Raw genomic sequence first — 24934 nt, forward strand, 5'->3', positions numbered from 1 at the left:
GCGGTCAGCGGCATAAACTGGAGTACGCTTTTGAGAAGGGCAAGTCACGATTTACTCATGGCGAAGTGCAACATGCATTGCCGCATGCGCAATGGAAAGGAAAGGAAAGACAAAAATAATGTTTTACTAGGGCAGTTCTTAAGAAGGAAATGTGGTCAAACAGGTTGTTTTCCACTTCCGCATTTTGCTCTGGCTGAAACGTGCTTGTTAACTAGTGGAGACTGAAGATTGCATTTGGATCGAAGGAAAATGCCAAAGTGCTGCAGCTTTTGATACAGTCTGTTTATTGCCTTTGATAACGAAACGGAGTGAACTTTGCCTCTCTGGAAAAGGAACACATCATAGGTTGATAAAGGTTTTTTATTTGCAAGACGTGCTTCGTTTCTGGCAGGTATGTTTGGCCCTGCATGGCCCTTTTCTCTGTTTAGTCTCCGGGGCGTGTCATTTAACAGAGGTTAAACACAAAATAACTTTTCTGCTTCTGGGATCTTTTGTGGTATTAAAATGAAATATTACCGCCCTGATGCAAAGAAGATATGAAAAATGTAACACTCGTTATCCTCATGTGACCAGTTGATATCAAGGCAGAAAGAGACTTGGAAAACGTCCGTGGACGATAATTCCTTCTCAAAGTCACCTTGTAATTCAGATTGTATCCGGAACGCTCGCGATATTTGAATCCCCGACTCTGTGTTTGTTGGTGGTGGGGAGGGAGGGGGATTGGGGGTGTAATTGGGTCACCTGGTAGCGCTTCATGCCAGTCACTGCAAGGAGGCTGACCGAGCAACCCTTCTTACCTCAGGCCGTACACAGGAGGCAAGTCCACCTGACCAGTTTCAAATTTGGGAGGTACATGGGAGACCCCAATCACACTAAAGAATGACAAACAAGGATAATCCTCTTCCACACGGTGTGCTACAGCACCATCCCTCCCAAGCCACTGCACTTTTAATCACATATATAACTGTGCCACTAACAGTCTCTCCATTTTTTTTTAAATTGCACTTTCAAAGTTGCCCAGATCCTAAATTGTGGGAATTATTTTTCCATCTATAAACTCCATAGAACCGAAGTTTGAGATAGAAAAAACGGAACAGCCAGTGGAACATTGTTGTTTACTCCGAACAGTGAGTGGGAGCCCCACCAGGGACAGAAACATGCAGGCCTAAATGTGCATGAGGCTTAAACAACATCCAACATGAGTATCCATATGAGGAAGGACTTTGGGGTTTCTGTTTCAAAGTGGTGGAACACTCTCCTGTGGAGATTTTGTAGGTGCAATCCTTCTCCTGCGTCAAGAAATGATTACGGAAATACTTGCCCCTGAACTGCACACTTGGGTTAATTGTATTGTCTGGGTGATTTTGTTTGTATCTGTTTTGTGCTATCCAAACAACTTTGAAGTCGCTCTGCTGCATTGGGTGCTGTCTGAAACAATATAGCTTATACCACGTGTGCCTCTTACATTTAAATAAGACCAAACCGCTACAGATCTATCACCCAGTACCCTTACCAGTCCACAGCAAGGGACAGCTTACCAACTGGACAGGGATAGAATGACTAAAGAGTTCTGCTACACACCACAGGCCACTGGAGGTATCTAGCGTGATACACCTCTGCAGGTCCAGACTATATACCATGACCACTTTTTGATATCTTTTCATGACAGTCATATGAGGGATGACTGTAACATGGTCCATCCTGGCAGATCTCAGACCATCTCACCCTCTCACCTATGCCTGCTTGGGACCATAACATCTCAAAATGAACCACTCTGTGCAGTAGCCATCATAGTGGACTGTTTACATAAAGACTACCACAAAGGAACCTGCAGTGCTGATCTAAGCTACCACCAATGTGCTAATCATAAGCTTCGCTTCTATCTGTTACTCATTCATCACACCACTAAGCGCTCCATCTCATGACACAATAACCGCACCTTGGTGATGCATGACATGGAAACACTTTCCACTTAGGATCACAAAAAAGTACACCCTTCCAACCACACAACCTACACATTGAAGTGTACTACCCATGAGTACAAGTGTTTCAGCTCCCCACATAGGGGTAGTAAGTGCTCTATAAACATAGCAACGCAATGCAATTCAACCAATCTACGTGAATGCATTCAAATTGTCTGTGCACTTCAGAATTTTTTCCAATTATAGTGTCTCCATCAGCTTTAATACCGGAGCTCTGATTTCCATAGAATTTGCGCCAGGTTTGTGATACTTTTTTAACACAGACCCTCCGCAAAATCCTGGTTGGTATATACAGACCATTGTAAATGACTATTTGCTTTGGTTTGTAACCAAAAGTAATGTAAGGCTGCACAATGCACGGCCTTGCATTATTTTATGTGAAGTGGGTATTCCATGGGTAGTGCATAGCCGTTCTCGTGCATCTTCTCTACACGTCGATTTTGATGCAAATCCATATCTACAAAGATTTGTGGACATGGATTTGTGCCAAAATCCTGTGCCTATGAGGCAGGTGCAACAAGGAGAAATATTTGTATTTTTCCTCATTTTTTCCTCTTTATACTCATACAAAGAGGAAATTGCCTTAAAGCATACTTTTTGCGCAGGTAGGGATCCCTTCCTGCATAAAAAACTATACTGACCACAACGCAGACTCCTTTGCACTAAGGCGCAAGGGTGCCTGCATTGGCGCACAGCTGGTGAAAGTGCGCCAGTACAAGGGGAGAGCAGAAAAGGGCCACCTCTTTGTAGATATGGCACAGTTCTGCTCTCTTCAGTTCAGGCAATGCAGTGCAGCAACTTTACTCGCCACCGTTCATTTATGCTTCAGAGTGAAAGAATACAGCTAAATCGAGCCATCATTTTCTGGTATTGCATCCACAATATGTCGCGTTTTCTCCGGACCTAACTAGTTGTGCCTGGTGGTTTCAGATATGAGTCTTATTCTTGTGACAGCAAGAAGTGCTCGGTGAGAACAGCCTCCAACAATGCTAGAGGTCACCTTATCACCATGTACAGTGGAAACAATAAAGGCGGTTAAACATGAAAACAAAGGTTGATGACTGCACCCAGCCACGTGCACTTCAGAGCACAGGTGCCCTTCAGCGTGTGAAGATCACCTTGCACAGGAGTGCCAGGACTATGAGCACATCCACAGCCAATGAAACGCCGGAGTATTGCATCACCCAAGACCTGGGTTTCTCACAAAAGCTCCCAGCACCGCTGTTTTTACACCTGATCAGGGGTTGTGCTGTCGAAACGTCTGTGGACCTATCCTCAAGATTTCACTTCAACATGCACGTGCAATTTGCTCCTACAAATTCATAAACAGTGCAAATTACTCACACCTTTGTTCATCACAATCTAGTTATGCTGCTCACACACAGATCCCCAATGCACAGATTATTTGCCTTTTTAATCAGCACATCCCCCATCCTCAGCGAGATGCACTAGCCTCCGCACACACTTTTCTTTTTTCACGGAGTTTTATATAGCGCAAACTTGACCCGAAGGTATCAGGTATCAGAGCGTCTTACACAAGCACCAGTTGCGTTACACAAGGACACATTCATTTTTGTTAGGCACGGAGAGATTAAGTGATTTGACCAGAATCACAGGATGTTGCGCGTCCTTGCCGAGACTCGAACCCGGTTCTCCAGTTTTGAGGTGGACCGCTCCACTCCTGTCATAGGATGTGTAAAAAAGTATTTGGGATGTTTATGACTCCTGTCCGATTTTCAGAGTCACCTAATGGCAGTATGAGGATTTATGTGCGGACTTCATCTCTATGTATGTGTAGTGGGTTGATATATTACATTTCAAACATCGCAGTGGGCTGGTCCATTAATGCCCTGCATCTGCGTTGAGCCCTGTGCACCCACACGAGTGGAGGGCTGAGGACCTTCTTTGATCTTCTGTCCTTGTCCCTCCGCCCACATGCATACTACAATACATCACTATGTAGGAGGCTCTCGCTTGATACTTACACCTAGATTATTTTGATGGTACAATACTGGAGCATGGGAAGTGGAAAGAAACATAGGGTTTCATTTATGAGTTTTTTTTCCCTATGGCAGCCCTGCAGGCCTTCCTGCTGCGCTGCCCTACGGCAAAAGAAAAGGGCAGGAATGCGCCGAATCTGCACTGGCACACAATGGACTGCCATGCGCCAACACAGGCACCTCTGCACCATGGTGCAAGGGTGCCTTCATTGTGGGGATGATCATTTTTGTGCAGGAAAGGAAACCTTCCTGCACAAAAACAATCACAAGGGGCTTTTTCCTCTTTCTATGTGTGCTGCAGCACACGTAGAAAAAGGAAAAGCAAGGAGAAATAAAGCTATTTCTCCTCGTGCCTCCCTTAGGCCTCCCCTCGGGAGGCGTATGTGTTTGGAGCTGCCTTAGTTACAATTTCTCGTAAATCTGGGGCAGTGTGAAAAAACCATGGATGTTGCCGGGAACGCCCCCAACAACACTCATTGCATGCCCCTTTAACGCAGAAAACTGTGTTAAAGGGAATTATATTTACAAGGCAGCATTAAGGCAAAAAAGTGGCTTAGAGCTGCCTGGGAAATACAAAGCAGGCTCATACCCCACCGGAGCGACACAAAAAGAGACGCGCTGGCGGCGCAAGGGGCTTATAAATAAGCCCCATAAAGTTTAGCATCAGTCAACAATCTGGGGCAATAGGAGATTTGCATGAAAACTGAGTGTTAGTGCTTCACCAAATGGCATTGTGTTGGGTCGCGCCGGACCTCCAATAATGCAAGGAAAAGGGTGTGAGCAAATATGTTTATAAAGCAAAACCCCATAAACATTACCACATCGTGAAATTTACCAAACAAACACAATGTAGCACTATTTAGCGCTGGCGATAATAGCACCAAAAACATGCACCAAATGCAAATAAGTGAAATCAATGAGCAACAACTGAAGGCATCTAAAAGTCACTTAGAAAGACACCCCATCTTCAAAAAACAAACAAACACAATCACCCCTTAGTAGAGAAAAATATTCTTAGTGCCAGTGACACTGTTGGGCAGTGGATACCACTGAAGAAAGCGATAGACTACCCCATAACCAGTTCTATTATATCAAGGTTTCCTGAACAAATAGCACCATCCGAGTCCCAACAGAGAGGTCGCATTAAATATACAGCAAATGTCAAATTACTAGCTGTACTGCACCTCCCAGCATAAGGCTACTTCCTGAGTGCACGCGCATCCCTACATTCAGATCTCCTGAAGCCAAAGTCAATGAGGTGCACTTGTGTTTTTGTGGAAATCCCAACTGGGTTAAATGTTTGGAGTATAGCTTCACCGGTGCCAGACATAGATGCTGATTTTGATTGTGAATCCTGAGACCGTAGGATTATTTGCTATTTTTAGAGATTTAGTGAGATTCTCAGACATTAATATCACAGTGTGATCCTCATTAAGGAATTTGTGTATAAGCTGTGACCAAGGAATGTCTTGAGCAAGTTGTGTGTCGTTATTTGCACAACTGGTTTGACTTACATAGAAAGTGAATAACTGGTGCTATGAATTGTTGTTTTAAACCGCACGTCAACATTTCACACTGTTTTAGAAATGTGTGAAGTGTTATTAAATTTATTGGCCATGGTTTACCTTGACATGGCAAGTGGACACCCAGCATTTGCATTAAATGTTTTCGAAGGCTCATACAAATAGGAAAACACTTTTTGATGCTCAATTGCAATGGACTACAGCCTCAAAGATGCACTGGTTTATGAACAATTGGATACAATGTGCACCTTTTTTTGTTGAAAGTGTTTCCTATTGCTTGCGAATTCACAAAAGAAGGAAGTGGTAAAAGAGCCGCACCAATTACCAGTGACGGCTTATCGATAGGGGCAAATGAGCGTTACCTCAAAGTCTCCTTCCCAGAAAACATCACCATGCTGAACACAACTCTAATGGAAACACAAAATTGGCTAACAACTGATCACCTCAAACTAAATACTCAAAAAATGGAGCTCCTTCTTATCGCCCCACTCAACCAGACACTGGTAATCGAAGAATGGTTGAAACAGCTTACAGCCCTCAACTGCACCCCACAAATCATTGACTACAAAATCACTGAGCGTTACTCTTGACAAAAATCTCAATATGCAGAAACACATCACTGCCTCCACCAAAGTAGCAAACCATCAAATGAGTATATTAAGAAAATAAAATCTTTCTTCCCCCCCAGCGATTTCAAACATGCTATACAAGCCTTAGTGATTCCAGAGATGGATGATGGTAGAACAATCCTTTCTGCACTACCCAGATCCAAACTTGCTCCTCTAATGGGACTAACTCAACTCTGCCACTAGACTCATCACAGTCAAAAAGATACAACCACATCACTCCGGATCTCAAATCCCTCAACTGGCTCCCATACGAAGCTAGAATCCAGCAAAAAATTGCCTGCATGATGCACAAAGCCCTCCACCACAATATCCTTATCTATCTCGTCCAGAAGTTCAAACTCTCCAGAGGTTCCTGAGCAACCAGAAACTCCTTTCTTCTGAAACCTCAGAGATTCCACAAGATGAAAACCTACAACCGTGCCTTCTCTGGGATTGCCCCAAGAATCTGGAACACTTTACCTCCAGAAGTCAGAACAAATCCCTCAATCATTTCATACAAGAAAGAAGCCAAAGAACTCCTCATGAACACATTTCTTCCCTAGATCACATGAATCTACTCTCCTCAGTCACACACATGACTAACTATCTCTGGCTACCTAATACGCTCCTCAGTGCAATACCGACATTACCCCCCTGTTTCTCAACTCTGCCTGGTTTTGCAGTGGATAAACTATGACATTATGTTGTTATGAATGATGTAACTTTGCTATTCGACTGTTAGTGAACTTGTAGTGAATATGTTACTACTGATTCTAGTACACAGCATGCTGCAATTCTGTAAATCACTCTGATACCCGCAAGGGTCATGTGTGCTCTATAACAAACTATTAAAATAATAAATAAATAAATATGCGTTCTTTTTGTGTCACTCCAAGAATGAACGGAATGCAAACTATTATTGCCTCACTCTGCGTTATTGAAGTATGTGAATTGACTGAAAAGGAAGCATACACATATTTCAATAACGCAGGGAGAGGCGACAATACTTTACATTCCGTTCATTCTTGGAGTGACACAAAAGGAACATGTGTCCCCACCACTTTTAAATGGCACCAGCCACTGCTGCCAGTTAGTAGTCTCCAAGGCTCATATCAGCTGTTAGTGCTCACCTCACTGGGCCAACCATTGTAAGGTCCAAAAGCAAACAGCTTAATATAGAATGAGAGAGGTACTCCCCAATATTGTTTTGTTCCACATTTCATATTACTTCAGAATCCAAATCTTGTGGTGGTGTCTTGTTAAGTCTTTTCAATTTGAACAGTTAAATTTAACAACAACGTGTTATTCTTTAAAACCTTTCTTTAAACATTTCTTCAAAATATCCATATCATGGTAACAGCCAACACATTTCATCCCATTAGGAGAACTTCTTCAGGGTCTAAAGGTTGAGCATTAAGACCTGTAGTCCGTTTATAATTGCTCTTTGGCCCATGTTTGATGCATTCCAGAGTGTAAACCGTGTAACAATGGTCTGCAATCTGTGTTGTGTGGCGTCAAGTGTGACGCCTGATTCCTCATGGTATCACTTTGTTTCAGTCATTGGGAAGACTGGCACATACTAGGGCTCCGGTTAGACCTTCAGTCTTACCCTAGGATTGACTTTCTTATTCTTGCCTTTATTGAAATGTTTGACTGTTGTCCTTTTCTGGTCCGGTCTGTGCTACTGTTGTTATTTCTTGTACCCTTGTAACTACCCATTTGTAAAGCGCAGACGCACTGTCGAATGCATCTTGAGAAGCTTTGACGTTTGTTGGATAAAATTATGACACGGGTGCCGTCCCGTGCAAGATGCACCATCTCGAAGGAATGAGAGGCTGAGGGAGAGGAACCTTCCTGCTCCGGTTTCCAGCACAGTGTGTCTTGATGAAAAGTGGCTGCTCCCATCACATCCAGATCCTACCAAGTATTCTAACTGACTCTCTGAAATCTGTACGCATTGGAACCTACTATAGGTGTTCAATGAAAGCTCAATGTGACTACACATCCCAGCATGCTGTATGAAGAAATCAAATACGCAGTTGAACCCATGAGGGGGTTTTCAACCAATCAGCATGCAGTATAAAGAGCGCTCCAATGCGTACAGGACAAATGCCTCAGATGAAGTGGTACGTTGGCCACAGAAATGTGTCAGGCAATACAACGAACTTAGATGGCTGGGGCAGGCTGAACCGTGATTCCGAATGGCAGACGCACTGTCGAGTGCATCTTGAGAAGCTTTGGCGTTTGTTGGATAAAAAAAAAAAAAAGAAGAAAAAAATATATATATACGAAGAACTCTCCAAACTTCAATGCGGCGAAAAAAGGGTAACGGACACCAAAGGTAGAATGGCAACATTTATTCTTCACACTCCTCCGTTTGGCGGGTTTCGAGCAACAAAGTGCCTTTGATCACTATATATATACATGCACACATGTATATATTTATGTGACGGTATATCTATCTACATACATATACTTATTGGGACCCCAATACTATTGTTTTGGATTTGGGAGAAGAGGTTGATTTTTTAGTGTCAGACAGGCTCCAAACACTACGGCCTCGGACCAAACCACCACAGAAAGCTCAACAGCAAAAAGAGCAAGATGTAACAAAAGGAGGGGTGAACGTCGGAAAAAACACAAAATCGCCCAAAAAACAAAAAAAGCAATTTTGGCGAAAAAAATATTAACAAGTAATGAAATTATAAATCTATCCACGATCACCCTTAGCGAAGCCGAGAAACAACTTTTAAGCCTTGGGTTGACTTATTGTCCGGTTTCTGATTTCAACTACACAAAAACGAGAGTTGATATTTATTTGTACATCAGGAAACTGAAATTAAAAAAGTTTTTTTGTGTTAAGGATGGCCAAAATGAACATGAGAAGGATTCATCGATTAACACTGTTGCTGTTAGAAACCCTTTGAACTTACAAGCTAAAGACACTAAAACTTTGTTGGCAATGCATCAACTGGCAACAAATGACACGATTGATCTTGATATGACATCCACACAGGAATTGAGAATGGCCTCGGTTGAGCAGCTGGGAGCAAACCTAAGCCCATTCAAACCAAAATCAAAATTTATTCCTACAATGCCTAGGGATTCAATTGATGTTTTCCAAGACGTTGTTGTGGATGATCTTAAAAAACTATATCACAGGATAAAACACAAAAAAAGATACAAAAGTCAACATGAAAAGGATTATTTGTTGCTAACCAAAAAATTGGGTGATGGTCATAGGATTATTGTGGCCACCGCGGACAAAGGAGGTAACGTGGTTATCTGGCCACAAGATGCCTACATAAAAGAAGCAATGAATCAACTTAACAATCAATTATGCTATGCAAAGAGTACCATCAAAGAGTTTAATCATGCCAAAGAGACACTAAAAAAGCTACTGTGGAAATGGAAGAGAGAAGGCATGATCTCTAAACAGGAATTTGATTTTTTGCATGTTGAACATCCCCTATTACCCAAATTGTATCTTCTACCCAAGGTCCACAAGCAAGTTGTTCCAGTGCCTGGGAGACCAATTATTTCCGCCATTGCAGGAGTAGCGGAGCATGTGACTGAATATATTGACTACTTCCTGCAGGACTTGGTGAAGGATCTTCCCACTTACATTAGAGACACTGGGGACTTTATTGGTAAGATCAAAAATGCTGGATGGAGTGACAATATGCTATTTATCACCTTAGATATTGAGTCGCTTTATACAAGTATTGACCATGCATCTGGGCTCAGAGCTTTGGAATTTTTCCTGGGCAAAAGGCCCATTAATTGTTATAATCATAACAAATTATTGATTGAACTTACCAATTGGTGTCTCAACAACAATTATTTTTTATTTGGTAATGACATCTACATCCAACGACGTGGTGTTGCGATGGGGGCATGCTTCTCTCCTAGCTATGCATGTTTACATGTAGGCTGGTGGGAGGAGCATGTCCTCAGGCAAACACACTATGGTATTTACAACAAACATGTGGCACTTTGGTTGCGTTTTATAGATGATGTTTTTATTTTATGGCGTGGTGATCTTGCCAGTGCAACTGAATTTGTTACTTCCATCAATATCAATCAGGAGAATCTCAAGTTCACTTCATCTATTAGTAAGTGTGAAGCTGAATTTTTAGATGTTAAAGTGTTTATACACCATAATCACTTGGCCACTAAACTCTTTCGGAAAAGCACTGCTGGAAACAATATTCTTCATGCCAGCAGTGCGCATCCTAGACACATCATTGATAATATTCCATTTGGGGAATTATTGAGACTCAAGCGGATTTGTAGTGAAGCGAGTGATCTCGAAATGTGTACAAAGGAGGCACTGGAAAGGTTCCGACAGAGGGGGTATAGGGAATCAGTCTTGAGGGAAGCAGTTCTTAAAACAGAAGCCAGAACTCGGGAATCACTATTTTCATCTACATCTAATACATCTTTAGATAGTGAGTCCACTAACATCAGCCAATCCCCCAGGCTCATTACAACCTATAGCAAACAGGCAAGGCAAATCAGATCTATTATTCAAGAACGTTGGCCAATTTTGAAAACTGATTTAGTCTTAAAACCCAGATTACCGGATAGGCCAACGATAACTTACCGGAAGGGGCCCTCTTTAAAAACGCATGTTTGTCATGATTTTCCTGAGCTTCAAAAACAAGAGGAGTGGTTGAAATCCCGGCCGGGATTTAAACGCTGTACCACATGCAGAGCGTGCAAATTTGGAAAAAACACCACCCAGTATTGCACACCATTTAGCCCTGATCCGGTTAATATACATGGATCTTTTAATTGCAAAACTGAATTTGCTGTCTATATATTAACGTGTACCTGTGATCTTAGATATGTAGGGAGTACCCGGCAACCAGTACATGTTAGAATTCTTCAGCACTTACGTGCTATTGTAAATAATGATGCGTCTTATCCGGTGGCAAGGCATTTTAAAGTTTGTCATAACAATAATTTGCAATGCCTTAGTTATTTGTTATCGCCTCGGTTCCAAAAACTAAGAGAGGGGGTGACCGGGATAAAATGCTCAGAAGATTAGAGTCTGAATTCATTTTAAAATTAGACAGCAGATTTCCCAATGGGCTTAATACAACGGAGGATCTGCATGTGTTTCTTTAAGACATGTCAAATTTTGGGTCAGATTTATTTTAGAGTGTATTGCCATGACCGCTTTCGCGTAAAAATAACATATCATGTAAAAATGATATTATGAATTTCCATTTGTTCCTCTTTTTCTTTTATTTTACATTTTATCTTTTCCTATGTGTGCTTAATCGCACAAATTAGGGATACACAAAAAAATGTTTTTTCACTTTTTTGTATTTGACATAGATTCAGTGATGTGTCTGTCCAGATTTAGAAATCAATATCAACATTAAATTCAATTATAGTGTTTGTGTTTATAAGATTTTAAAATTCAAACATTTCAAGTGCTTCACACATTATATTCTGTGTTCTGATAACATATATTATACTTTCAGGTATATGAGACAAATTTTAGTACATGTATGGTTAGGCATAAAATTAGCATAATTTGCACAATTTTCTTCCTGTGTTTACATATTTGCGTAATTTGCACATTTTGATATGATGAATTTTAATCTGATATATTTGCACTTTATTGCGTTATTTGCACAGTCAATTGAACATTGATACCATCATGTTATACATTTTTGGAACATTTGCATTATATGCATAAGAACTTTGTTTTGATACCAATTGAGCACTTGATGAATGTCTTATGGTATTTTGGATTTAAACCTGTTATTTAATTATTTACACACATTTAAGTTTTAAATGTATATGTTTGGAAAACAGACTAATGTAATTCTAAATAGTGTGTCTTCACTTTTTAAAAGTCACATGGTGTAAAAAAATAGTGAAAAAAATGTAACCAATGAAATACCTTATAGTATTTAAGGGGCACATTTTATCCAACTGACTGTCTGTGAGCAAGGGCGGATGCCCGAAACGCGTCAGATTGGTGAAACTCGGCTGATAATAAATTAACAACATTTGTGCCTTACCTGGATTTGCGTGGTTTCCATTCTTCGTTTCTACGGATTTTTTGGAGATTACAAATGTGTGATATATATATATATATATATATATATATATATATATTATCTACTGGCGGTCGCCAGTAGATAGTTATAGTTAGGACCTATTTTCCATAGAAAATCCGCAACATTCTATTCCCAATAAGTCTGGCGCCGGTTGACAAATCTTCGTGAAATTTTTCAAACCTTTGGCCAGCTCCGCTCCGCTCCTACCCTGAAAGTTTCTTGGTGATTCATCAAGCGGGGGCCGAGAAAAAAGGGGGGTCCCAAAACACGTTTTCCCCATGCAATTTCCCATAGGATATGTTGTCGCAGCTACAGCCCGAACCGCTGAACGGAATTACACCAAATTTGGCAAAGAGGTAGTCCTCAGTTCAGACTCGTGCCTTTTGCATAAATGGTGTGAATCCGTTCAGTAGTTCCTGAGAAAATTAGAGTTAAAAGTACATATATATCTATGGCCGGGGAGGATCCGCGCACCCTACCCGCACCGTAAGTGCACCCTCCTCGAACCGAGCACGCACCCTCCCGATCGCGCGCTGAATGCTAATTGGCTGTCGAGTGTCTGTCTACATTCGAAACCAGGAACTGTTGGCGGACATTTTCTGCCTCGGTAGAAGCGAGGCTGAAGAAGCAAGGGGAATAAGTGTGTAAAACATATAAAGGGGGCAGAGTGGAAATACTCTGACCCTCTAGAGGTGTTTAGGGGTCCCAGAAGGACACCCTGGGGCCCCCTTTAAAAAAAAAAAAAGCCGAAATGCGTGCAGGGTGCGCGCATCCTATCGCGTTTGGTGCACGGATCCTCTCGCGTTGGTTGCGCGGATCCAAAAACATGGAAAAAATATATATAAAATAAAGTTTTGAACATAATATTTTGAAAAATATTTAAAAAAATGAAAAACCCATTAAATTCAAATAATATTTTTTAATTTTTAAAAGAATTATTTGAAAAATAAGTTTAAAAAATGGTGATAAAAAAGTATTTTAAAAAAAACATAATTAATGAAATTGACACACTGAATTGGAAAAATATAGAAATCCAATCAAAATCATTAAACATGATATCTTTAGAGATAAGTTATAGATAGGAATTAGCATTTAAAAAACTTTGAAATTCACTGAAAAAATCATAGGATTCATGCACATTATAGTTAGGCATTGGCATTTAAAAAACCTTTGAAATTCACTGAAAAACCAAAGGTTTCAGGGGCGTTATAGTTAGGAATTGGCATTTAAAAACCCTTAGAAACTCACTGAAAAAACCATAGGTTTCAGGGGCGTTATAGTTAGCTGGACATTTCCCTCGTACAAAACCCTAGAAATTCCCCTGTTATAGTTAGTTCAGCTAACTATAACTCGCGCACCGCAATGCACTGCTGATGATGTCACATATTACATCACTCATGACATGGTCAGTGGCATCACTGATGACATCACTGATGACATCTCAAATGACATCACTGATGACATCACTGATGACGTCATCCATGTGATAAATTAGTGCATCTTCTCACACCCTAATATAACCTTTGATACACCGACTCAAAATTTCAGACGGCCATTTTGAAAACCATAGATACTCCAATACCAATAACTACATACCCACTCATTAACTCTTAGGTCTACATACACCTCCACTCACTCACCTGTACAGTCATTCATACTAACAGTCACTCCGTACAAGACTATCATATGCATTTATACACCTATATAGACACTCACACACCGCCAATCATCCATTGAGGTACTGACACACCTAGTCAGTCGTGCAAATAATTAAACACAGTCCAATTTACTCACCTATACAGTTAAACACACTCAAGTTCACTTACTCATAAAAATAGTACCACATTCTTACGCTCTTATACAATCATTGATACAAGCACACACTCATCCATACAGCCATTCTCACAATCACACACTCTCACATATACCCACTTATATACTCTTACACACATATATACTGCCTTTCACATATGTAGTTAGACACACATGTACCACTGAGATATACATTCAGTCCCTAACACACCAATACATACACTCACCAAACCATACAGTCCTTCACAGATGCACTCTTAAAACCATGCACCCATAGAATCACCCATTCACACATCTATGCATAGAGTCACCCACACCCTACCCACACAAATACTCAGGCACCCATACAGATACTCAGACAACCAATCAATAACCGATATAGACACTCATATAGCTATTCACAAAACCATGCAGCCACTTATACACCAACACACAGACACATACAGACATTCACATAGTTTAGTCACTAGTCTGCAGTAAGATACATTTAATGACTCACTTATAGAGTCAGTTACGCACCTAGAAAATCATCCATTCACACACTTATACACCCACTCATTCTTCAACAGACCTTTCCCTATATATATTAAACATATTAAAGCTGTACAGAAACACATACTCACTGGATGATGTCATCAGTGATGTCACTGACCATGTCATGAGTGATGTAATATGTGACGTCATCAGCAGTGCATTGCGGGGGCGCGAGTTATAGTTAGCTGAACTAACTATAACAGGAGAATTATTAGGGTTTTGTACGAGGGAAATGTCCAGCTAACTATAACGCCCCTGAAACCTATGGTTTTTTCAGTGAATATATATATATATATATATATATATATATATATACATATATAACGACCACCGCCTTCTTTCAGGTAAAATAAAGGCTTGGCACACTCCCGGGTAATTCAAAAAGGCTTTATTTAGAAATATCACTTGCGTGCTTCTGGCAGTCCCTGAAACGCTTATATATATCCGGAACCAACACACCTCTGAGCCTTGCTTCCAATTCTAGGGGGAACAACCTTTACAACGCAACTTTTACAACGCACTACCATTACAACGCATTTTTTACAACGCATAATCCATTACAACGCATGACATTACAACGCATGACACTACAACGCATTTTTAAAAACTACCTTTACAACGCATTCCATTACAACGCATACTACCATTACAACGCATACCATTACAACGCATAATATTACACTATACTATCCAACACTTACCCTACTGATGCACCCCCGGGAGTTAGAATAGTAATTTTTACCCCTATACTATCCAACACTTACCCTACTGATGCACCCCCTGGAGTTAGAATAGTAATTTTTACCCCTATACTATCCAACACTTACCCTACTGATGCACCCCCTGGAGTTAGAATAGTAATTTTTACCCCTATACTATCCAACACTTACCCTACTGATGCACCCCCTGGAGTTAGAATAGTAATTTTTACCCCTATACTATCCAACACTTACCCTACTGATGCACCCCCTGGAGTTAGAATAGTAATTTTTACCCCTATACTATCCAACACTTACCCTACTGATGCACCCCCTGGAGTTAGAATAGTAATTTTTACCCCTATACTATCCAACACTTACCCTACTGATGCACCCCCTGGAGTTAGAATAGTAATTTTTACCCCTATACTATCCAACACTTACCCTACTGATGCACCCCCTGGAGTTAGAATAGTAATTTTTACCCCTATACTATCCAACACTTACCCTACTGATGCACCCCCTGGAGTTAGAATAGTAATTTTTACCCCTATACTATCCAACACTTACCCTATTGATGCACCCCCTGGAGTTAGAATAGTAATTTTTACCCCTATACTATCCAACACTTACCCTACTGTTGCACCCCCTGGAGTTAGAATAGTAATTTTTACCCCTATACTATCTAATACTTACCTTAAATGTAATTTAATATTATGCGTTGTAATGGTATGCGTTGTAAAGGTAGTATGCGTTGTAATGGTAATGCGTTGTAAAGGTATTTTTTAAAAATGCGTTGTAGTGTCATGCGTTGTAATGTCATGCGTTGTAATGGATTATGCGTTGTAAAAAATGCGTTGTAAGTGCATGCGTTGTAAAAGTGTGCGTTGTAACGTCATACATCCAATTCTAGGCTTAGGCAGGAGACGGCACAGTTCGGCAAGTTTCCACAAATATTGTTATTTTCTTTTTCTCTTACAAGCCAAGGTGCATTGTGCTAAACAAAACAAAGGATGGCCTACGCATTTCGTCTGGAGCCTTCAACTGAGCCATAGAGTGGTAACATCAAGGGTGTCTAGTCTACTTAAAGGGAAATATCCCTCATTCCCCCCACCTATTTACAAAAACACTGGACCGTATACACTATTCCATGTTTGTCTGTTGGTGGCCACAGTGTGCAATTCATTTCCTGTAGTAACTGTACCATTGTCATACAGCGATTTTTCATTTTAAAATATATATCTATATCTATATATAGCTATATATATATATATATATCAGCAGAGAGAGGGTTCCTTCTGGGATCGAGCCCGTCATCAGGTGGTGCGCAAAGCTGGCGGAGCCACAGCCGGACAAAATTTTCCAAGAAAAGTTCAGTGAAGCGCACACTCAAAATGATATTCTGCTTGTGCAAAAAACTTTATTCCTCAGTTGCAACGCGTTTGGACAGTAGCAAATATATATACAGTATGTGCATTGTGTTTTTTTGTAAAAATAATGCCTGCTCAGAGATTATTATATCTCACGAGTTATACATGCAAGATCCTTATTTTTTCTCTCTTTCTTTCTCTTTTGTCTTTCTTTTTTTCTGACCTAGAGCAAGCATTTCACTTTGTTCGTCAAGTACTTTTATCCTTTACTATGGCACTCGCCATGCTATGTAGAGGACAGATTTATCTATGAACAAATAGTAAAGTTTAAGTTGACCCTGTCTAATCTTTCACTGTGTCGTTTTTATTTTCTTGTTGGTTCCTGATATCTCTTTACCATTCTTTCTACATAAATGGAGTGTCTCAGAGCTGTCCTCTGGGTAAAGTTCTATTGATCAAATTCACACAGGGTCAGTACATTCCACATTTTAATCTACTTTTACGATCTCCTTCCTCTGGAACTAAGACCTTGTACTGGAGGGACACTGCAATGATGTGGTTATGGCCTTTTCTGAGTAAAGCACTCCAGCCACGGCCCGTGCAGGTAAGAGCAGTGGGGCCAGGTGAGGGGGGATTTTGATAGACGACAAGGGAAAATTAAATATAAAAATTATTTCCCCTCGTCGTCATGTGACAAAATACCCCCCCCCCCCACCCCCACCCGGCCCCACCGCCCCAATGCTCTTACCTGCACGGGCCGCAGCTGTAAAGTACTCATTAAAGATCAAATCTCACCACATCCTTTTATATAAATTCCTCTGTGCGATCTGTCTAAAATGAATTGTGAGCATTGCTTACTGTAATCTGTGAAGATTATAACCAATCTTCCCTTTCTATTTTAGCCATCTTCAATCATAGAGAAAAAATAGGAAGTATTCCATACTTACTGGCTGTTAAATCAGAGTTATTGATCACTAATTCTGGGTTAACTAAGGTGCAATAGTGTCAGAGTTAAGGTGTCGTATCATAAAGTGCATAAAACGAAATTCTCATTATTAGATCTACATTTCTCAGGGTTATCCTAAAGTGCAAATTGCTTATTAAAATGCCTGATGTCATACTTTATCTCTAACTCCGGATGCTATTTAGCACAAAGTAAAAATGCTTTATCTTCTTTTCTTATTATTATTATTATTTATTATTATTATTATTATTATTATTATTATTATTTCTGAATTTGTAAAGCGCATGGTTACACTTACAGTGTGTCCCCGCGCTGTCAGAAGAGCCATCTACTCCGTCAGTCAGACAAGACGGGTTAGTCTTTAGGGAAGAGGAATGTTTTGAGCTTTCTCCGGAAGATGAGCTCCGAAGTTTCCACTCTTAAGCTCAGGGGGAGAGAGTTCCATTTATGTGCCGCCAAAATACGAAAGGATTTACCTCCCATTCTGGCTTTCTTGTGTCTGGGGACAGCGAGGAGGCCTGCTCCTAACGAGCGGAGTTGTCGAGTGGGCGTATAGGGGCAAAGAAGGTTCCGAAGGAAGGCCGGGCCCTTGCCATGTACGATCCTGTGACCAATGCAAAGGACTTTGAAATCAATTCTCTCATTGATCGGCAGCCAATGCAGAGTTCGTAGGGATTTTTTTGAAGGGGCTCTTCTGGGCAGCCGGAGGACCAGGCGAGCGGCAGCATTCTGAATTGTCTGCAGTCGCCGCCGGCTAGTGGCATTGGCTCCCAGATAAAGGGCATTGCCGTAGTCCAGTCTTGACGTGACAAGGGCGTGGACCAGGGTCTTCCTAGATGATTCTGGGAGCAGGTCGATGGTTTTGCGGAGTTTCCGTAGAATCGAGAAGCACGAACCGGCTACCCGTCTAGTATGGTAGTCGAAGTCCATCTTTGAGTCCACCCATACTCCCAGATTCTTGACCTGATCACTAGGGGTAGGAAGGGGCCCCAGGGTCTGCGGCCACCAAGCAGATGACCAGACTGAGGGGGGTTTTCCAACAATCAGCACCTCAGTCTTGTCACCATTAAGACGGAGGCAATTCTTCGCCATCCATCCCGCCATATCCTGGAGGCATGCTGAGAAGTTAGCGGCGGCTTGTTCAGCAGGTTGGGTCAGAGCGACCACCAACTGTGTGTCGTCTGCGTATGTCACTACTTCCACCCCGTATCGTTCCGCAGTGGTAGCCACGGGGGTGACATATAAATTAAAAAGGGTTGGACTGAGGCTTGAGCCCTGCGGCACTCCTTGACCAAGGTCAAAGGTATCGGAGCGTGCTCCTCCTTGCTCTACCGAGAAGCTACGGTTGGTGAGAAAAGATTCCAACCATAACCAGGCCATGCCTGTCACCCCTCCTTTCTTCAGACACTGCAGCAGCGTATGATGTGCTACAATGTCGAAGGCTGCACTGAGGTCCAGGAGCACTAGAGCTGCCACATGTCCTGCATCTACGTGCTTCCTCAGTGCCTCAGTCGAAAAAAGGAGGGCTGATTCCGTGGAGTGGCGTGCTCGGAATCCCGATTGGTTGGTATGCAGGAGGCCTCTGGACTCTATGTGCGAGGATAGTTGTTGGTTCACCAGCTTTTCCGCCAGTTTAGAGAAGAAGGGTAAAAGCGAAATGGGGCGGAGATTGCTAAGCTGGGACGCACTGATGTTGGTTTTTTTTTTTCAGAGGCAGTACGACTGCCAGTTTCCACCGGTGAGGGACTTTGCCAGTGTTGAAAGAGGTAGATAGTATGTGGCCAACATAAGGTGCCAGATGACTCATGGCACTGGCCAGGAATTTGGCAGGGGCAGGATCGTGCGGGGAGCCTGATTTAATGCCTTTAGCAGTGGCTATCAGGAGTGCTTCTGACGGAACTTGATATACTGTGAGGCAGTCTTCGATCTTTGCCTCCCAGGTTGCTTCTTCATGAGGAGGAAGAAGGTTAGAGCCAGTTCTTGCATCATCTGGGAAACTGTTGTAAATGTCGCGTACTTTTTTGTGGAAAAATTCCGCGATAGCGTTACATGATTGAGCTGATGTGTCGGCCTGCTCTAAAGCAGGGGGAGGTGAAGTAATCTCTTTATAAATCCTGAAGAGTTCCTTGGATGAGCAGTTAGCACTATCTATTCGATCCGCATAGAAGGTCGCTTTGGCTTTCCTAATTTGGAGGTGGTATTCTTTAATGCTAGCTCTGTATACATCTCTTGCCTCTAGTGAATAGTTCTTCCTCCAGGCTCGTTCAAGTCTCTTACAGGCTGCCTTGGTTTCTCTAAGAGTTGTGCTGAACCAAGGTGCAGTTTTAGTTAGTCGCTCTGGGCCCTTATTGGCCCAAGGGGCAGTGATGTCCAGGGCCTTAGTGATGTGTCCGTCCAGGGCTATGCAAGCTCTGTCCACGTCCACTCCTAAGTCTGCTGGGGAACCGTTTAGTCGGAAGTGATGCTCGAAAGAGTCCATGGAAAACCGGGCCCATTTCCTTTGTAGTTTATTGGCGCAATGGTGAGTTTTTATGTGATGAGTCATGACTAGGAAGTGGAAAGGGACTAGGAAGTGATCTGTCCACAGCAAAGGAATGGGAGTATCCTGTGTCAGATCCTCTAAGTTATTAAAAATGGGGTCAAGAAGGTGCCCCTGACGATGAGTCGGGAGGTGGGAGGCAGTGACTAATTGTAAGGTTAGCAGCTCTTGGCATAATTCTTGAGCAGCTGAGTTGTTAAGGTCTTCAATGTGGAGATTAAGATCCCCTAATACAAGGAACTTCCTGTATCTCATAGCCAATGGGGTGACGTTCTGGATAAGACTTTCCGTAAAGTTTCTACTACCTCCAGGGGGTCTATAAATCAGTAGACCTTTGATGACCGTATTTTTGTCGATGCCGATGGAGAAAGCTCCAGTTTCGCTATCTGTTATAGTAACAGGTTCGAGGGAGCATGTCATATTCATTCTATAGATTATGGCAATGCCACCTCCCCTTCCCTTAGGTCTATCCTGCCTGCAAATTGCATATCCAGGGGGCAGGGCCTCCCTGACTTCAGGGTCTGAGTCTTCATCCAGCCAAGTTTCAGTAAGGCATAGTAAGTCCCATTTGTTGTCGATTATAAGGTCGAATACTTCGAGTTTATGCTTTTTGAGGGAGCGACAGTTAAGTAGAGCGCCACTGATTTTTCTACTGTGCTCTGGTTGGACATTGCCGTTTGGCGTGCTAGCTTTGGGATGTTTATTGAGGGTGAAGCCACAGTTATCGCAGGAATTAGTAGGTCTACTGAGATCCATACTGTGCTCACATACCTTTAGGGAGTTGGTGCGAAGGGTGAGGAGTTCCTCTTTGTCGTAGCGGTTATCTGGGAGGTGAGGACCAGGGGGTCTAGCCCCGTGCCCCGGTCTGCCGCGGACGGGCGCAGACATGCTTGCCCTAGGCGCGCCTTCGGCGCGCAGACAGCGCTCCCGCTGCGCTCGTCCGCTGCGCTTCCGCTGGCAACACATGATATGGGCGGGGGAGGGCGTGGCCTCGAAAGTGGGCGTGGCCTGTGCGTCGCCGGTGAGGCGAGCTGGGGGTCGTTGCAGTCGTCGCAAGGGCGCTGTTTGGATTTCAAACTGAGGGAAAGTGAAGCAACAGGCTTCTGGTAAGTTTTACACAGCTAAAATCACTTTATACAATTTTTAAGAACACGAGTCTCCCGGCGTCTGCCAGCGGAGCTCTGACACTTCTGGCGGCGTCAACACAAAGCGCGCGCTCTTATAAGTGATCCCGAAGTGGGCGTGGCCTCGAAAGTGGGCGTGGCCTGTGCGTCGCCGGGGAGGCGAGCTGGGGGTCGTTGCAGTCGTCGCAAGGGCGCTGTTTGGATTTCAAACTGAGGGAAAGTGAAGCAACAGGCTTCTGGTAAGTTTTACACAGCTAAAATCACTTTATACAATTTTTAAGAACACGAGTCTCCCGGCGTCTGCCAGCGGAGCTCTGACACTTCCATTCTGATTGACTAAAGTGCAATAGTATCACATTTTAAAACATCATAAAAATAGGTACATAATCCGAAGTTCCCTATTATTTGATTTACATTTAACAAGGTTCTACTAAAGTGCAATATGCTTCAGTTAAAATGCTTAATTCTCTTATTCTTCCTAAAGTTCAGGATGCTTTCTGACGTAAAGTACTTGATCTTAAAGTGCTATGCAATAAAATACTGTATATTCCTTTGCTTTCTTTAATCTATGAGTACCATAGAAGTTCTAGATACCATGTGATAAAACATCCAGATAAGATAACAAGTGACAAGAGAGGAAAAATAATTGTAACTTAAATACCCATGTCTCAAACAAACACTAAGTCGTGCTTTCCGTATTTCATATATAAATACATATCATAAAACCTCTCAAGTGCAATGCAATAATCTAGATATTCATATCCTGTATACCAAAGCTAAGAGTCATAACTCCTCCGAGAACGGGAGGAGAGGATGGATAAAAGGGAGGTAACTTTTCATTTTAAAGAGGTAAAACCTTAAATAAACAGTCCTATCAGCTGATATAGCGAAAAGAAATAAAATAGGGGAGATGATGTTCACAAATGTACATATAGTTCAGCATCTGTATTTAGGCCCCACTGTATTTCAGTCCCAATGGTAATCATCCATCTTGACTCGGTGCTTCTGAATGCTGGCTCACAATCTTCACCTCTTGGTTTAGCACGGTGGTGTTGGATTCCATAATAACATATTCCACTTTTGTCACCATTGTGTTCCTCCCACATGTGCTTAGCCATCACATAAGTGTAATCTCTGTTAGAGATTGCTCTTAAATGTTGAACTATGCAGAGTCTGAGTTTGTTCACAGTACGTCCAACATACTTTTCGACACACCTTTATTCTAGCACATAGACCACATGTGATGTTTCACAGAGTATTCATTCTTTAACATTTTTGACATCTAAAAAAGGCAGATATTTTTAACTAGTTGCCATTCTCTGCCTTTCGGGCTGGTAGATAGCTTTGAATCAGAATGTCACCCAATGAAAATGTTTTTCTGTACGTGATTTTTAAATAGTCTGGAATCCATTCTTTTAAGTCCTCATCCTTTTTGTAATACTCCAATTATTTCTAAATACCTTTTTGATTTCTCCATCTGAGAGGTTGAAATCCATAATGTATCTTGTTATTTTTTCCTTTGATTTTTGGAACTAACAAGCCTTCTCTGTTTTGTGCCCTTGTTCTCTTCCATGCGTCTTCCAATACTGAGGTTGGATATCCTTGTCTTTTAAACCTCTAGAACATCTCTTGCCCTTGGATCTCAAATTCATGTGGCTCCGAACATATATCTTGCCATTGGCTGGCGAGCGTTGCGCCCCGCCACCACTTGGCCTAGAGCCGGGGCTTCTCGCCTATGAGAAGGTGCCCGCCATCTTCCCTGAGGTTGGTGAGGGAATCCATCAGTCCTCTTGTAGTTGACACTGGCGTGTCTCGCCCAACCAGACCACCTATTTCATTTGCCATCAGTCTTTTGAGACCCAAAACAATGGGTTTGCCCTCAGCAACGCTGCAATGGTTTTTGGCAGCTTCCAGAATTCAGTCCGCCAAGACATGCTGCGGGGAGCGTCCAGTTGCGCTCATTTCTGCAGCTCACCAGGCAGTTTACCTCCCTGACTTCCACGAGACCAGAAGGCCCCCGCCCTGGAGCTCGCTAGCCCAGGTGAGCGCTACAGTGAGATATAGTGGAAAGCAACCAAACACAAAGAGAGAACATGAAGTCGACAAGCTGTCTAGTGACCTGGACAGTGCAATAGGAGCCAGCCCACGCACCACATACCTGACTCCGGGGCAGCCACCATCCTGGGAGCGGACTAGGCAGAAGATACATGGACACCATTTTGAGTTAGCTCTCCCTGCTAAACCCACGAGGACTGAATCAGAAGATGGTGCTCCCCTCACACTCTGTCTAAAACGAATGTGGGACTGAGGCCATGAAGTCTATAGAAAACATCGAAGGACTAAGTTCCAAGGTATGTTTATCCCTAGTTGCCAAAATACCGTCCATTTTGTAATGGTTTAGATGGTGATCCCCTATTCTATTTATTCAACCTCTACAAGCCTTTATGGTGCAAGGTATTTTGCACATTTTCATTATTTGCTATAATCTAATCTTTCATCACCCCCTTATACATACCATATCTGTGAACATCTTGATGCATTTCACGAGGACCTTTATGCCTGTTGAAATTTGGGTTCGTCCTAGCCCCTTGTTTCACACACCATATCAGTAGGTGAGATCATATTTGCCTTTCCTTAGGTCCGGGGCGTGGTTGGTACGTGCACCCGCCAGATCCATTACATAACTTATTACTTGGGACGCATTGGCACAGAGAGTAGTCTGCCTCAGTACCATCTTAACCCCATAACCAGGTGAACTCTGCTTTGTCACTGGGATAACAACAGAAGACGATATCAACAGTTATAAATCGGTCCCAGTTGACCCCCTCCATTTAGTTGCTCTTATTCTGCTCATCCAGACATAGAGACTAACTACACTAGAGCTCCCGACATTATTTTGGAACAGTTAGGCTACAATGCCTTTAGACTTATTTATCCTCCTAATCTATAAAAAAAAATGCTTCCAAAACCTTAAAAAACAGATTTCTCAAATTACATCCAGAAACACTGATTTTGGACCCTTATTTCTGCACTAAAAAAGGAGCTATAATTACCAACCTCCTTTTCAACACTCAAAGAAGAGCACAATGGAGAAAAGCCTCGCTCTCTCACCTCAGGATCGCGACATCTAGGAAAATTCCACATGGACTCAAACTCTCGGTAGCCCTCTCACCGAATTACAGAGCTGATACAACCATCACTCTATAAACTAATGGGATAATCCTCATACAATCCTCCAACCACAACCTAGACATTTTAGATGAAACCTTCTCTATCATCAAAAACACTATAAATAGCAATGATCAACCCACCGCCCAAGGCTCTCTTGTCTTCAAGGACACCCTTGCCTCACACGTCCCACCCATGTTTACTACACACATTACATCACCACTCAGCCATGGGGAACCGGAGACCCTATCCTTGAATCAACAATCAGGAATAAGCCCTTACTACACCTCTTTAGGAACGACTGCGGAGATACACATCAATGAAAACAACAATTTCACCATGACTATCCCCTTGTCGGCTGAACACACTCCTGAGGATACAGCGACTATGCCCAAGACACTACACGGGACCCAAACAAGTGCCCCTGCGAGGCCAGAAAATCCAAATTCGAACAATACCTTACACCAAAAGACCCACTTGCTCCTACCCAACCAGCTCACATGCTCTCCACCTCAACGCCCCATGTCCCAAT

The 24934-nt window shown here is 42.3% G+C and overlaps 1 long non-coding RNA gene across 1 annotated transcript in view; it reads left to right on the forward strand.

Moving 5' to 3' along the window:
• Positions 1-222: 222 nt before the first annotated feature.
• Positions 223-24934, forward strand: part of LOC146798934 (uncharacterized) — a 44758-nt gene continuing 20046 nt past the window's right edge. The window contains exon 1 of the long non-coding RNA XR_014969214.1: positions 223-391. This is a non-coding gene — a long non-coding RNA (uncharacterized LOC146798934). The remainder of the gene's footprint in view (positions 392-24934) is intronic.

Source organism: Triturus cristatus, chromosome 9 (assembly GCF_964204655.1).
Source record: "Triturus cristatus chromosome 9, aTriCri1.1, whole genome shotgun sequence".
Lineage (NCBI taxonomy): Eukaryota > Metazoa > Chordata > Amphibia > Caudata > Salamandridae > Triturus > Triturus cristatus.